The sequence below is a fragment of the Bombina bombina genome, chromosome 5 (genome assembly GCF_027579735.1).
Source record: "Bombina bombina isolate aBomBom1 chromosome 5, aBomBom1.pri, whole genome shotgun sequence".
NCBI classification, from domain to species: Eukaryota; Metazoa; Chordata; class Amphibia; order Anura; family Bombinatoridae; genus Bombina; species Bombina bombina.
Window position 1 is genome coordinate 902,288,638 of NC_069503.1, and position 16,933 is coordinate 902,305,570.

General features: G+C 38.5%; 1 protein-coding gene across 3 annotated transcripts in view; it reads left to right on the forward strand.

Moving 5' to 3' along the window:
* Positions 1 to 16,933, forward strand: part of FAM110B (family with sequence similarity 110 member B) — a 433,945-nt gene that overhangs the window by 410,600 nt on the left and 6,412 nt on the right. The window lies entirely within an intron of this gene.

A 16,933-nucleotide genomic window follows, 5' to 3' on the forward strand; every position in this document is an offset into this window, starting at 1 on the left:
GTTTTTGGGAGAAAGGTTCTTCAGGCAGTGGTTCCTTCCGTATAAAGAGCCTGCCTGTCCCTCCCGTCATCCGTGTACTTTAGCTTTGGTATTGGTATCCCAGAAGTAATGATGACCCGTGGACTGACCACACTTAACAGGAGAAAACAAAATTTATGCTTACCTGATAAATTCCTTTCTCCTGTAGTGTGGTCAGTCCACGGCCCGCCCTGTTTTTTATGGCAGGTCTAAAAAAAAATTTAAATTATACTCCAGTCACCACTGCACCCTTTGGCTTCTCCTTTCTCGTTGGTTCTTGGTCGAATGACTGGGTGTGACGTAGAGGGGAGGAGCTATATAGCAGCTCTGCTGGGTGAATCCTCTTGCACTTCCTGTTGGGGAGGAGTTAATATCCCAGAAGTAATGATGACCCGTGGACTGACCACACTACAGGAGAAAGGAATTTATCAGGTAAGCATAAATTTTGTTTTTTTGTAATGTACTTTCATTTAGTCAATTACATTGTATATTCCACATTCTTTATACATAGGTACACAGGTAAGCCTATGTCTACACTTTTGTCTTTTTTTAACTTTTGTATTCCCCCTGTATATACAATTTCACATCTTTATAGATATTGATTCAATGTTGATACATAACTTTGTCAGTATATGCTCTATGTAAAGCTATATATTTCCCCTGTCTGTTCTCCTACACTGGACAGTGTCTGCTGTTACCTAAGCCCCCCTCATGATTTTTACGACACCTCCTCCTCTCCCTGCACTTTCTGTCTTCTTAGCTATTCTGTGTTTTAAGATATAATCTGTGAATTCCATTGAATTGGTCAGTATTGCTCCAGACTTGATAAAGGAAGGAACTCTTCCGAAAGCTTGTCACTTATATATGTATAGTTAGTCCAATAAAAAAAGTATCATTGCTCAATGCAATACTCTTGTTATTTTGATATCTATCTATAATATATATATATATATATATATATATATGTCTTTTAGGGGCATGCAGTGTATATGTGTGTTTTTTCTATGTTTACTATGTCTTCATCTGTCTTGTAACTTGTGTCGCCAGGTGGTTTATTCATGCTCAGATACCACAATGGCATACCTTAAAGGGATACTGAACGCATATTTTCTTTCATTATTTGGATAGAGCTTGCGATTTTAAGCAACTTTCTAATATACTCCTATTATCAATTGTTCTCCGTTCTCTTGGTATCTTTGTTTGAAAAAGCAGGCATGTAAGCTTGTACCACCACTCTTTCTAGAGAGCCCAAACAGCAAAACCTAGATTTTCTTCAAAATTCTGCAACTCAATATTTAGTTTATACAATCTGCAGCATTTGCAAGGTAATCTAGATTACAGAAGCATTGGGGGTTGCATGGTGCCAATATTCTGACTAACAAATAATGAAGTTATCTTCTGTTTCCAGCATTAGGTTAGTTCAAACACAGTATATATATGTTGACACATCTAGTCAGTATTCTGCTATTATAATCTGGATTTGTGATATTGGGCAAAACCAAGATTTGTTGGGCATGAAGCGTATAGATGAAATAGCGCAAGGGTGATCAATGTTTTCAATTAGAGGCAGCAGAGAAGCTGACCTTGCAATTTGTTTTTGTTTGTTTTTTCATTTGTGTGTCCTTCGTATTATTTATTAACTTATTTATTGGTGCGTATTAATTGAATATTAAAAAGTAAAGTGCAGTGATTTAACTACACCAATATCTTGCTAAGAACTGAAAATTATCGCAATTAAAAATGTGGAACAATAAAAATTTAATTTTAATTAAATTATTTAAATTTTTAAGTATATTTTTATCTATATAAATTTTATATTAAAACTAAAAAAGCCACTTTGTATTGTATTTATTTAAATCGTTTTTTTTTATAAGGTGGTGAAAGTGTATGAGCCATTACTTTCGGGGAATTCAACTCCTGGCCACTAGGAGGCAAAGATACCCAATATTCCACAAGATCATAATCCCTCTTACCTCTCTGATATCCCAGTTTTATCTTTGCCTCACAGGAATAGGTAACAAAATTGAGGTGTTTCAGTTCTTTGTGAGAAGGGGTTCTCTGAATTAAGTTCAGAACATTACTTCAAGCTATTATAAGAAGAGAGGGATATAGGAGAGAGTAGTAAGGCTGTGTAAAGTAATTGTCCTGCAGGAGTTGTGGTCACTAGTCTGCCACAGCTGTCACAGGGACTGGTTCTTTGCCTCCTCCTGTTTGGCCTTGTTGTACTCATATGGAAAATCCTATGCTGTTTTATACAGTACTGGATGGGCTCACTACTGAATGCAGCAACTCTGCATCTGACTAAGCACAGTAGATTGGGTGTTAGTAAGTTAAGTATGTTCACTCACAATGATAGTAATAGGTACATTTTAACATATATCTCATAGCCAGTTCACATTTATTAGGTAAGTACAGAAAGTGTCATGTCAGGGGTGAAAGGGACAAGCTATGTTTTACTGTTTATGGACTGACTGACTGACAGTACTGCATTACTTTTATTTTTGGGGCTTAACTTTGTTTTTAGCACTTTTTTAGTACGCTAATGGTTACAATGCAAAGTGTGTCTCAAGCGTTAATAATTTTTCCCGTTGCGCTGGAGAGTCACATGCTCACTCTGCTCCCTTTAAAAATTGGCAGCAGCCATTATTTATATTCAGAAGTGTTTTTTTCTTGAGTCTTGTGCTTTATAACGAGCAGGGAATCTCCATAAGATTTTATGAAAGGGACACTGAACCCAAATTTTTTCTTTCGTGATTCAGATAGAGCATGAAATTTTAAGCCACTTTCTAAATTACTCCTATTATCAATTTTTCTTCATTCTCTTGGTATCTTTATTTGAAATGCAAGAATGTAAGTTTAGATGCCGGCCCATTTTTGGTGAACAACCTGGGTTGTTCTTGCTGATTGGTGGATAAATGTATCCACCAATAAAAAAAAGTGCTGTCCAGAGTTCTGAAATAAATAAAAAGCTTAGATGCCTTCTTTTTCAAATAAAGATAGCAAGAGAATGAAGAAAAATTGATAATAGGAGTAAATTAGAAGTTGCTTAAAATTGCATGCTCTATCTGAATCACAAAAGAAACAATTTGGGTTCAGTGTCCCTTTAAAGCAGCAACAATTTATTATCTGTAAACATTTTGGGGGATTTAATTTTCTCCATAATTTTATAAGCTTAACTTGTCTTTAGTTTTCCACTGTAAATAACAATAATAAAAAAAAGTCCACGTATGAGTCAGACTACAGTTGTACTTTTCCTTCCTGGTTAAAGTTCTCGTTAACTTTAGTTTTATGGGAAGCAGGACATTTTCTTCCAGACTAGATTAGTTCCACTTTGTTTTGTTTTTAAATGAGACTTCTGTTATATAGATTTCACAGCAACATCTTGGTCTTCTTTACTCACTTTTCTTTGGGCTGATAAATAGGTGCCTGCCTTAACTTTTGTACCACTCATTTATTTGTAGACTCTACAGCTTTGGTAATAGATCCGAGAAGTAATGACTTGTGGACTCTCACTACTTTATGAAAGAAAACAAAATGTATTCTTACTTGATGATAAATTTGTTTCTTTCATGGTGGTGAGAGCCCATGAGACCATCCTCTTTTATATTTCCAGTTGGCAGCAGTTAGTATGCACCTCATTTACCCAACATTTTATTTCCTATTATTGTCCTTTTCGCAGCTATACGTTAGACTGGGATATCAGAGAAGTGGCCATGAGCTAAATGCCTTAATTTATGGCTTGTGGACTCTTTCCACCATGAAAGAAATACATTTATCAGGTAAGAAACACAATTTATGCTTACCTGATAAATGTATTTCTCTTGTGGTGTATCCAGTCCACGGATCATCCATTACTTGTGGGATATTCTCATTCCCAACAGGAAGTTGCAAGAGGAAACCCACAGCAAAGCTGCAATATAGCTCCTCCCCTAACTGTCATAGCCAGTCATTCGACCAAAAGCAAGCCGAGAAAGGAGGAACCATAGGGTGCAGTGGTTACTGTAGTTTAAATTTAAAAATTACCTGCCTTAAAATGACAGGGCGGGCCGTGGACTGGATACACCACAAGAGAAATACATTTATCAGGTAAGCATAAATTGTGTTTTCTCTTGTAAGGTGTATCCAGTCCACGGATCATCCATTACTTGTGGGATACCAATACCAAAGCTAAAGTACACGGATGAAGGGAGGGACAAGGCAGGAACTTAAATGGAAGGAAACACTGCCTGTAAAACCTTTCTCCCAAATATAGCCTCCGAAGAAGCAAAAGTATCAAATTTGCAAAATTTTGAAAAAGTATGAAGCGAAGACCAAGTCGCCGCTTTGCAAATCTGTTCAAAAGAAGCCTCATTTTTAAAGGCCCAAGTGGAAGCCACAGCTCTAATGGAATGAGCTGTAATCCTTTCAGGAGGCTGCTGTCCAGCAGTCTCATAGGCTAAGCGGATTAAGCTTCTTAGCCAAAAAGAAGGAGAGGTTGCCGAAGCCTTTTGATCTCTCCTCTGTCCAGAGAAGACAACAAACCAAGCAATGTTTGACGAAAATCTTTAGTAGCTTGTAAGTAAAAACTTTAAAGCACCGACCACGTCCAGATTGTGAAACACAAGGATGGAACAACAATCTCTTGATTGATATTCTTGTTAGATACCACCTTAGGTAAAAACCCAGGTTTGGTACGCAGGACTACCTTATCCGAATGGAAAATCAGATAAGGAGAATCACATTGTAAGGCAGATAACTCGGAGACTCTACGAGCCGAGAAAATAGCTACCAAAAAAAAAAAAGGACTTTCCAAGATAAAAGTTTGATATCTATGGAATGAAGAGGTTCAAACGGAACTTCTTGAAGAACCTTAAGAACCAAGTTTAAGCTCCATGGTGGAGCAACAGGTTTAAACACAGGCTTGATTCTAACTAAAGCCTGACAAAATGCCTGAACGTCTGGAACATCTGCCAGACGCTTAACTAGCTGACAATCCTTTTTCCAAACCTTCTTGGAGAAAAGATAATATCCTAGGAATCCTGACCTTACTCCATGAGTAACCCTTGGATTCACACCAATAAAGATATCTACGCCATACCTTATGGTAAATTTTCCTGGTGACAGGCTTTCGTGCCCGTATTAAGGTATCAATAACTGAATCGGAGAAGCCACGCTTTGATAAAATCAAGCGTTCAATCTCTAGGCAGCCAGCCGCAGAGAAATTAGATTTGGATGGTTGGAAGGACCCTGAAGTAGAAGGTCCTGTCTCAGAGGCAGAGACCATGGTGGAAAGGATGACATGTCCACTAGATCTGCATACCAGGTCCTGCGTGGCCACGCAGGTGCTATCAGAATCACTGATGCTCTCTCCTGCTTGATCTTGGCAATCAGTCGAGGGAGCAGAGGAAACGGTGGAAACACATAAGCCAGGTTGAAAGACCAACTATCAGTGTCGCCTTGGGATCCCTGGACCTGGATCCGTAACACGGAAGCTTGGCGTTCTGGCGAGACGCCATGAGATCCAGTTCTGGTTTGCCCCAACGATGAATCAGTTGTGCAAATACCTCCGGATGGAGTTCCCACTCTCCTGGATGAAATGTCTGACGACTTAGAAAATCCGCCTCCCAGTGCTCTACACCTGGGATATGGATAGCTGATAGGTGACAAGAGTGAATCTCTGCCCAGCTAATTATTTTTGAAACTTCTAACATCTCTAGGGAACTTCTTGTTCCCCCTTGATGGTTGATGTAAACTACAGTCGTGATGTTGTCCGACTGAAATCTGATGTACCTCAGAGTTGCTAACTGAGGCCAAGCCTGAAGAGCCTTGAATATCGCTCTTAGTTCCAGAATATTTATTGGAAGGAGAGACTCCTCCTGAGTCCACGATCCCTGAGCCTTCAGGGAGTTCCAGACTGCACCCCAACCTAGAAGGCTGGCATTTGTTGTTACAATTGTCCAATCTGGCCTTCGAAAGGTCATACCTTTGGACAGATGGACCCGAGATAGCTACCAGGGAAAATAATCCCTGGTCTCTTGGTCCAGATTTAGTTGAGGGGACAAATCTGTGTAATCCCCGCTCCACTGACTGAGCATGCATAGTTGCAGCGGTCTGAGATGTAAGCGTGCAAACGGCACTATGTCCATTGCCGCTACCATTAAGCCGATTACTTCCATACACTGAGCCACCGAAGGGCGCGGAATGGAATGAAGAACCCGGCAGGAATTTAGAAGCTTTGATAACTTGGACTCCGTCAGGTGAATTTTCATTTCTATAGAATCTATCAGAGTCCCTAGAAAGGAAACTCTTGTGAGTGGGGATAGAGAACTCTTTTCCTCGTTCACTTTCTACTCATGCGACCTCAGAAATGCCAGTACTACGTCCGTATGAGACTTGGCAATTTGGAAGTTTGACGCCTGTATCAGGATGTCGTCTAAATAAGGGGCTACTGCTATGCCCCGCGGCCTTAGGACCGCCATAAGCGACCCTAGAACCTTTGTAAAGATTCTTGGGGCTGTAGCTAATCCAAAGGGAAGAGCTACAACTGGTAATGCCTGTCTTGAAAGGCAAACCTGAGAAACCGATGATGATCTTTGTGTATTGGAATGTGAAGATAAGCATCCTTTAGATCCACTGTAGTCATATATTGACCCTCCTGGATCAGTGGTAGGATGGTACGAATAGTTTCCATCTTGAACGACGGAACTTTGAGGAATTTGTTTAAAATCTTTAGATCCAAAATTGGTCTGAAGGTTCCCTCTTTTTTTGAGAACCACAAACAGATTTGAGTAAAAACCCTGTTCCGGTTCACTCCCATAACTAGGAGGTCTCGTGCACAGTGTAAGAATGCCTCTCTCTTTATCTGGTGTGCAGATAATTGTGAAAGGTGAAATCTCCCTTTTGGGGGGGAAGCTTTGAAGTCCAGAAGATATCCCTGGGATATAATTTCCAACGCCCAGGGATCCTGAACATCTCTTGCCCACTCCTGGGCGAAGAGTGAAAGTTTGCCCCCTACTAGATCCGTTACCGGATAGGGGGCCGTTCCTTCATGCTGTCTTAGAGTCAGCAGCAGGCTTTTTTGACCTGCTTACTTTTTTTCCAGGTCTGGTTTGGTCTCCAGACCGTCTTAGATTGAGCAAAAGTTCCCTCTTGTTTATTATTAGAAGAAGTTGATGCCGCAGCTGCCTTGAAGTTTTGAAAGGCACGAAAATTAGACTGTTTAGCCCTAGATTTGGACCTGTCCTGAGGAGGGGCATGACCTTTTCCTCCAGTGATATCAGCAATAATCTCCTTCAAACCAGGCCCGAATAGGGTCTGCCCCTTGAAGCGAATGTTAAGTAGCTTAGATTTTGAAGTCACGTCAGCTGACCATGATTTAAGCCATAGCGCTCTGCGCGCCTGTATAGCAAAACCAGAATTCTTAGCCGTTAGTTTAGTCAAATGAACAATGGCATCAGAACTAAAAGAATTGGCTAGCTTAAAGGGACACTGTACCCAGTTTTTTTACTTTTGTGATTCAGATAGAGCATGCAATTTTAAGCAACTTTCTAATTTACTCCTATTTTCAAATGCTCTTTATTCTCTTGGTATCTTTATTTGAAATGCAAGAATGTAAGTTTAGATGCCAGCCCATTTTAGGTGAACAACCTAGGTTGTCCTTGCTGATTGGTGGATAAATGCATCCACCAATCAAAAACTGCTGTCCAGAGTCCTGAACCTTGAAAAAAGCTTAGATGCCTTCTTTTTCATATAAAGATAGCAAGAGAATGAAGAAAAATTGATAATAGGAGTAAATTAGAAAGTTGCTTAAAATGGCATGCTCTATCTGAATCAAAAAATAAAATTTTTGGGTACAGTGTCCCTTTAAGTGCTCTAAGTTTGCCAAGTATGTCATTCAATGGAGTCGCTACCTGTATAGCCTCTTCCAGAGACTCAAACCAGTACGCCGCAGCAGCAGTGACAGGGGCAATGCATGCAAGGGGCTGCAGGATAAAACATTGTTGAATAAATATTTTCTTAAGTTAACCTTCTAATATTTTATCCATTGGATCTAAAAAAGCACAACTGTCCTCGACAGGGATAGTAGTACGCTTTGCTAGAGTAGAAACTGCTCCCTCCACCTTAGGGACTGTCTGCCATAAGTCCCGTGTGGTGGCGTCTATTGGAAACATTTTTCTAAAAATAGGAGGGGAAGAGAACGGCACACCTGGTCTATCCCATTCCTTATTAATAATTTTTGTAAACCTTTTAGGTATTGGAAAAACATCAGTACACACCGGCACTGCAAGTATTTATCCAGTCTACACAATTTCTCTGGCACTGCAATGGAATCACAGTCATTAAGAGCAGCTAAAACCTCCCTAAGCAACACGCAGAGGTGTACAAGCTTAAATTTAAATGTAGAAATATTAGAATCAGGTATCTTCCCGAGTCATTAACATCACCCACTGACTGAAGCTCTCTTTCCTCAGCTTCTGCATATTGTGAGGCAGTATCAGACATGGTTCTTAAAGCGTCAGTATGCTCTGCATTTTGTCTCACCGGAGAGCTATCTCGCTTACCTCTAAGTTCAGGTAGTCTGGCTAATACCGCTGACAGTGTATTATCCATGACTGCCGCCATGTCTTGTAAAGTAAACGCTATGGGCGCCCTAGATGTACTTGGCGCCATTTGAGCGTGAGTCCCTTAAGCGGGAGTCAAAGGGTCTGACACGTGGGGAAAGTTAGTCGGCATAACTTCCCCCTCGTCAGATTCCTCTGGTGATAAAATTTTTTAAAAGATAGAAAATGATCTTTATTGCCTAAAATGAAATCAGTACATTTGGTACACATTTTAAGAGGGGGTTCCACCATGGCTTTTAAACATAATGAACAAGGAGTTTCTTCTATGTCAGACATGTTTATACAGACTAGCAATGAGACTAGCAAGCTTGGAAAACACTTTAAATCAAGTTAACAAGCAAATATAAAAAACGGTACTGTGCCTTTAAGAGAAACAAATTTTGTCAGAATTTGAAAAACAGTGAAAAACAGTGAAAAAATGCAGTAAATCAAACGAAATTTTTACAGTGTATGTAATAGACTAGCAGAGCATTGCACCCACTTGCAAATGGATGATTAACCCCTTAGTTCAAAAAAACGGATCAAAAAAACGAAATAGACGTTTTTTAACAGTCACAACCAACTGCCACAGCAAGCTGTAGCCCTACTTTCCCCAATAAACGACTTTGGAAAGCCTTTGGGCCCTTTAGAGATGTCCTATAGCATTCAGAGGGCCTTTGAGGGAATCTGGATGTCTTAGTTTGTAATTTTAACTGCACAAAAAAAAAACGTTAAAATAGGCCCCTCCCACTCATATTACAACAGTGGAAAGCCTCAGGAAACTGTTTCTAGGCAAAATTTAAGCCAGCCATGTGGAAAAAAACTAGGCCCCAATAAAGTTTTATCACCAAAGCATATATAAAAACGATTAAACATGCCAGCAAACGTTTTATATTGCAATATCATAAGGGTATTACCCCCCTGAGAGTAAGCATGATACCAGTCGTTATTAAATCACTGTATTCAGGCTTAACTTACATTAATCCGGTATCAGCAGCATTTTCTAGTGTTTTCCATCTCGAGAAAAAAATATAACTGCACATACCTAATAGCAGAATAAACTGCACGCCATTCTCTCGCTGAAGTTTTACCTCATCTGTGTAATCCCCTCAGACCTATGTGAGAACAGCAATGGATCTTAGTTACAACCTGCTAAGATCATAGAAACCTCAGGAAGATTCTTCTTCTATTTACTGCCTGAGATAAAATAGCACAACTCCGGTACTATTTAAAAATAACAAACTTTTGATTGAAGAACATAAACTAGCTATATTTAACCACTCTCTCTTACGACCTCCTTGCTTGTTGAGAGTTGCAAGAGAATGACTGGCTATGACAGTTAAGGGAGGAGCTATATTGCAGCTCTGCTGTGGGTTTCCTCTTGCAACTTCCTGTTGGGAATGAGAATATCCCACAAGTAATGGATGATCCGTGGACTGGATACACCTTACAAGAGAAATAAATTTATTTCTAAATTAAAAAATATTGTTTTATTTTAGATTGTTGTGTGAACTCAATGCGGACCTGGACTGAACATAGGGCATACAGGGCATTTTCCTGGTGAGCAGGAGCCAGTTGCCTTAGCCCCACCTAGTCACCAGCATTATTATTTGTGTCAGATCTTCCCTGCCTCTCACTGACTGCTGTAAGTTGGCTCAGGGCTGCTGCCCCATCATTATATCAAAAAGATCCTCCTCACAATGGCTGGTTCTGTAGGCTACTAAATGTCTCCCTGCGGCCGTCTCCTGTGATGGATTTCCATTTAGTGCAGGATTAGTCTGTGAAATCTTCATACAGACTCACACCTGGGTAGATAAGAAGTATGCATAGACTATTGCTGCCAATATCAAATTAGCACTGTTTTTGGGGTCTGCATGTGTCTTGTTACCTAGTGGCTGGCTTATGTCTGTCTTCTAGTATATACTTGCACATTGTCCACTTTGAGTTATCACCTTGTGATTTTGGGTTTACCTGTGTCTTTCTCCTTGGGCGTCTCAGAGGTCTTAAATGAATCTTGTGCACACAGCTAGCATTCCCTTCTGGCCCTCCAGTCAGTAATGGTATTCTTACAGGGATGGGGGGGAGGCAAATGTGCCTATTCTTCACCTGCATCACGCATGCCCCTCTGTGTGTTCTCCCCCAGGCAAAAGAGGGCACACCGTATATATGAAAGTGTATGAATCTGCTTTTATGTTCAAAAGGTTACCAAGATGACTGCAACAGTGTTGTACAGAAAAACTGCCACAACACATTTGCACAGGATAGCTGCACAAGTGCATATTCTCTGGCATGGACTAACCAAGAGGAAAGGATGACAGTCTCAGAGAAGGTGCAGGTGGATGCCTGTGGGTATCTGTGTTATGTCTCTGTGATAGTGCAGCTTACATATGATTATGTGCTCAGGTGTCTGTTATTTTGAGTTACTGTGACTGAGTCTGATTAGCAATAAGCAGTAAATTCTTCATTTAAATATGAACTTCATCAGCTTGTTTTTTATTACATTTGACTTTTTTTTTACTATTTTAATGACGACCAATTTACAGAACACAGTGACAGAAGGTGATAAAAACCTGAATGTGTTTGCGTTTTGTAAATCAAACACGTGCATTATACTTGTCAGTTTTGGTTTATTGTTAAATAACAAGAGAGGGAGAAGTGTGGGTTACTCTATGTTGAAATGTCTGGGCCTGATTTAGGTCCCAGTCTGACCCTGCAATGCATATGGATTTATATTCAATTGTAAATTCCACATATGACACTGCATAACATAGCTAAAAATGAATGAACTAACCTTCATGTGTGTGACCATATTTTAAAATGTTGTGCCATTCTTACTGTGTTGTTCTCTGTCTTAAAATGGCAATGTAAATTGCCTGGGTTTTGTTTGCCTACAAAAAATTCTTAGATATAATTAATATATATTTTCATTAAAGGGCCATTACATTTAAAGTTTTATTCACCATAAAATGTTTAATTATAAATCATTAAATAATATTAATTATAAATCATTTAAAAACTGTGCAATGCACTTTTCTTTATTTTTTTGTCTACTTTTTTTGCAATTTTAACTATGTAAATTGTAGTGTTTCCACCCCTCCCCCAGAGAGCCTGAAGTGCGTTCCTTGCAGTGAAGAATACTGTTGTTCCTATATGCTGCAAGGTAATTGGTGCAGGAGCCCTTTCCTCTCTGCCCCCAATTGGCCACAGCAAAGAAAGGAAGACACAAATAATATTTTGTAGGCTTACAAAACAAAACTTTTTTTTTTCCTCATATAATTATATTTTTAAATGTTTTAACACATTTATGTTGCATTTCTTTTGCAATGCAGGTGAATCATTCTGTTGCAAACATTTAAAAAAATGACTTAAATGTCCCGTTAAATAACCTTAACCTTATTAACATTATATTTATTTACTTGCCCTGTACTTAGCTGAAATGTATCTGACTTATTATAACTTTATAAGACGTCATACTAATGATCTGTAAATCAGTGTAACACAAGGTCAATACAGTGCTAGCTGAATACTCATTTCCTGTAATGTCTCGTCTTATTCAGAGGTGGAGGAATTTCCTTAAACATTAACGAGTAGGTAATAACATTCCATGCAAATAGAGCATCAGTAAATGGCATTCTGCAGAATAATCTCTTAATCATTCTGTCCACCTTAATGAGAGCGCTAATGTGCTATTTTGCAGTCCATTTAAATGATTTTTTACTGACGGCCTTGAGGCTTGACTTACTAATGCTGTCTGCTCTGGTGCGCTGACCTTTCACTTGCACGCTGTGTATGAAGCGCACATCTGTGATGTTAAGCTTGTGATGGAACTGTGCATATTTGGATTCCTCAAACTGGCACAAGTGTCTGTCTCCGTGGTATTAAATTAAAAGGTTTCCCTTGGGGCGACATAGAAAAGGAAAGCTACCATTTAGACTTCCAGGTGAAGCAACTATCCGGCATATGGTTAAAATAACACTGTAATCAACATATTTTTTTTTTCTTCTTGAAGACGCCTTTTTTTTTTTTCTTCAGAAATATGTTCCGGTCTTGAATAAGCTGTTTTCTTATCATCGGGTAGCGCTCTCATCACACTTTGAAAGTAAAACGTTTTTGCTCTTGCACTAACCCAAAGCGCGCAAAAATCCGAGCATCAAATATTGCGACTGCGTTAACTTACTTCCCCCATAGAAGTCAACGAAGCAAGAAAAGTAGAAACAAAAATTATATGTGCGTAAATGTATTTTTGATGTGTTTTGTGGCACTTTTTATTCGAGCGTAACACTTAACCAGAGCTCTGAGCTTCTGTTATCCCGATGTGCGTTAAATTCAATTGCGCTCAAGTGATTGTTTACTTTCAACTTGTAATAAGCAAACAAACGGCCACGATAAACCTGATATTGCTTGCATGCAACCGTTAGCGTGCCACTCATAATCTGACCATTATTCTTGTGAAAATCCAAATAAATCCGGCTCCGAAAAGAGCCGAATGTCATGAGAAGCTGCCTTTTTCTGCATTCGGATCCTAACGAAAGATCGGAGTGCACATCCCTAGTAGGAAGTACAAAACCAACACAGCTGTATTAGTTTCAACTTAAAGGGACACTATACCCAAACATTTTCTTTCATGATTCAGGTAGAGAATACAATTTTAAACAACATTCCAATTTACTTCTATTATCTAATTTGCTTCATTCTTTAGATATACTTTAATGAAGAAATAGCAATGCACACGGGGAACCAATCACAGGAGGCATCTATGTGCAGCTACCAATCAGCAGCTACTAAGCATATCTAGATATGCTTTTCAGCAAAGAATATCAAGAGAATGAAGCAAATTAGATAATAGAAGTAAATTAGAAAGTTGTTTATAATTGTATGCTCTTTCTATATCATGAAAGAAAAAAATTGGGTTTCATGTCCCTTTAAATATCGTTTTCATACAAGGGAAACTATTTTGTTAAAGTTAAAGGACAGTAAAGTCAAAAATAAACAACTTTCCAATTTACTTCTATTATCAGATTTTCTTTGTTCTCTTGGTATCTTTTGTTGAAGAATAAAGCTAGGTAGTCTCATAAGAGCTCAGGAGTGTGCATGTGTCTTTAGTACTCTATGGCAGCAGTGTTTTGAAACATTTTATAACAAAGCTACAAATAATGTTACCTAGTTTTACTCTTCAATAAAAGACACCAAGAGAACGAAGTTAATTGGAAAGTTGTTTAAAATCGCATTCTCTATCTGAATTATGATAGTTTAATATTTTTTTTACTGCCTCTTGAGTCCAAGCTGTGTTATTTTGTTTTAAGAAAATACTTTGTTGAGAATTGTTAATTATTTTTTCATGATTCAGATTGAGCATACAATTTTTAGAAAGTTTCCATTTCTTTTATCAAATTTACATTGTTATCTTGATATCATTTGTTGAAAAGCAGGTAGGAAGGCTCTGGAGTGTGCAAGTGTCTTGCACACTATATAGTAGCAATACTTATATGCATAAAAGCACTAGATGGCAGCAGAATTCACTCAGTGCATGAAATATTTAAAAAGCATTATTGCAAAAACTGCTGCATAATAGTGCTACTAAAAGCCATGTTTTTTATGTATGGTCTTGAGCAAAGTATGCAAAGAAAACAAAGTAAGATGGATGATAAAAGTCAATTAGTATTTTTTTTTATATTTTTTTATTGTATGTAGATTTTTTTTCTGAATCATTAAAGGGACACTGAACCCAATTTTTTTCTTTTGTGATTCAAATAGAGCATGCAATTTTAAGCAACTTTCTAATTTACTCCTACTGTCAAATTTTCTTGATTCTCTTGGTGTCTTTATTTGAAAAGCAAGAATGTAAGTTTAGATGCCGGCCCATTTTTGATGAACCAACCTGGGTTGTCCTTGCTGATTGGACAGCACCTTTAAACCAGTGCTCTCCATGGTTCTGAACCAACAATTGGCTGGTTCCTTAGCTTAGATGCCTTCTTTTTCAAATAAAGATAGCAAGAGAATGAAGAAAAAATTAGAATAATAAATTAGAAAGTTGCTTAAAATTGCTGCTCTATATGAATCTCAAAAGAAAAAATGGGTTCAGTGTCCCTTTAAGGAAAAATGTTGTTTCATGTACATTTAAGTGTCTGTTAATATCCTATTTTATTCATCTGGTATCACTATGTGTTTATGCCATAAATTGTTTTTTTATCCTTCTCTTGTACTATAGAATATCATGGTTCTTTACAAATAGTAGTAGTAATAATAATGACAACAATAAATCGGGCAACATGCAGTTTCCATGCTTACTGCAGTATGTTTTGCAGATCAGCAATATTGATTGCACATTCATGCAAAGCAAGCTCTATTAATGCGTGTGTACTTGTAAGGCATTTCTGCACTACATAGTTATAAGGAATCTTTATACTTGACTGGTGAAATAAAAGACTGACTTTATTTTTAAAGGGATATTGTGGTTTTTTAGATCGTCTCTTTTTTTTTTTTTTTTTTTTTTTGCACTACTCTCTGTGGAATGCTATGTGTTTAACTCGAGCAAAAAGGATTAAGAAATAAAGTCATGCTCGGGAGCCGCAGAGACCTGCTAGTCTTGAACAGGAAACAGCCAGTGAGCCAAACAGTGGCTCCCAAATAGCTTACCTATGTGTTTAACTCTTGGAGGGGATTACAAATATGGAGTTCTGCAAAGAGTTCTGATCTAACAAATTACAGCATGTCATTTTTGTACTACAATGTTTTTTTAGGTATTCATAAATCCAGGTATCTTTATTTAGTTAAATTATAATAAGCTCAACACTATTTCTATAGCGCTTCCACTGATATAAAAAAAAACCTTGTAAAGTTTCATCATGTGACAGTTCACTTATTGCTAAATGATATGGCTGTTCATAATTTGTCATTTAAACACTTTTTTTTTAAAATAATTGTGTTGTTTCAGATACTTCTCTATAAACACAGTACACTCTTTACAAAAATTAAATAGTGTGCAGAATTAGTACTGTGTTTTTTTGTTTTTTTTTAAATAAAGTTTTTAGTTTTACAACAAAGCATGTTATTGTATCACTAGTGGCCCAGCTGCTGATTAGTCACTGGTGGTTTTCACATAGCTAAAGTACTGCTCAGGTGCCACAGAGAACTGATGGTCCTAAGTGGAAACTACCAGTCAGCCAATCAGCAGAGGTAGTTGCCCAGCTGGGTCGCTTGTGATAAAATTTAACAAATTAGAGCATGTTATTTTTTTCACTATAAATGGCCCTTTAAGATTTTTTTTGCACACAAATTAGAGAGACTTTTCACTTAAAGGGATGTTAGATATTTAGGCCTAGATTTGGAGTTCGGCGGTAGCCGTGAAAACCAGCGTTAGAGGCTCCTAACGCTGGTTTTGGCCGCCCGCTGGTATTTGGAGTCAGTGATTAAAGGGTCTAACGCTCACTTTTCAGCCGCGACTTTTCCATACCGCAGATCCCCTTACGTCAATTGCGTATCCTATCTTTTCAATGGGATCTTTCTAACGCTGGTATTTAGAGTCGTTTCTGAAGTGAGCGTTAGAGCTCTAACGACAAAACTCCAGCCGCCTGAAAATAGCAGGAGTTAAGAGCTTTCTGGCTAACGCCGGTTCATAAAGCTCTTAACTACTGTACCCTAAAGTACACTAACACCCATAAACTACCTATGTACCCCTAAACCGAGCTCCCCCCACATCGCCGCCACTCGATTAAAAATTTTAACCCCTAATCTGCCGACCGCCACCTACGTTATACTTATGTACCCCTAATCTGCTGCCCCTAACCCCGCCGACCCCTATATTACATTTATTAACCCCTAACCTGCCCCCCACAACATCGCCGCCAGCTACTTAAAATAATTAACCCCTAATCTTCCGACCGCAAAGCGCCGCCACCTACGTTATCCCTATGTACCCCTAATCTGCTACCCCTAACACCGCCGACCCCTATATTATATTTATTAACCCCTAATCTGCCCCCCTCAACGTCGCCGACACCTGCCTACACTTATTAACTCCTAATCTGCCGAGCGGACCTGAGCGCTACTATAATAAAGTTATTAACCCCTAACCCGCCTCACTAACCCTATCATAAATAGTATTAACCCCTAATCTGCCCTCCCTAACATCGCCGACACCTAACTTCAATTATTAACCCCTAATCTGACGACCGGAGCTCACCGCTATTCTAATAAATGTATTAACCCCTAAAGCTAAGTCTAACCCTAACACTAACACCCCCCTAACTTAAATATAATTTACATCTAACGAAATAAATTAACTCTTATTAAATAAATTATTCCTATTTAAACCTAAATACTTACCTGTAAAATAA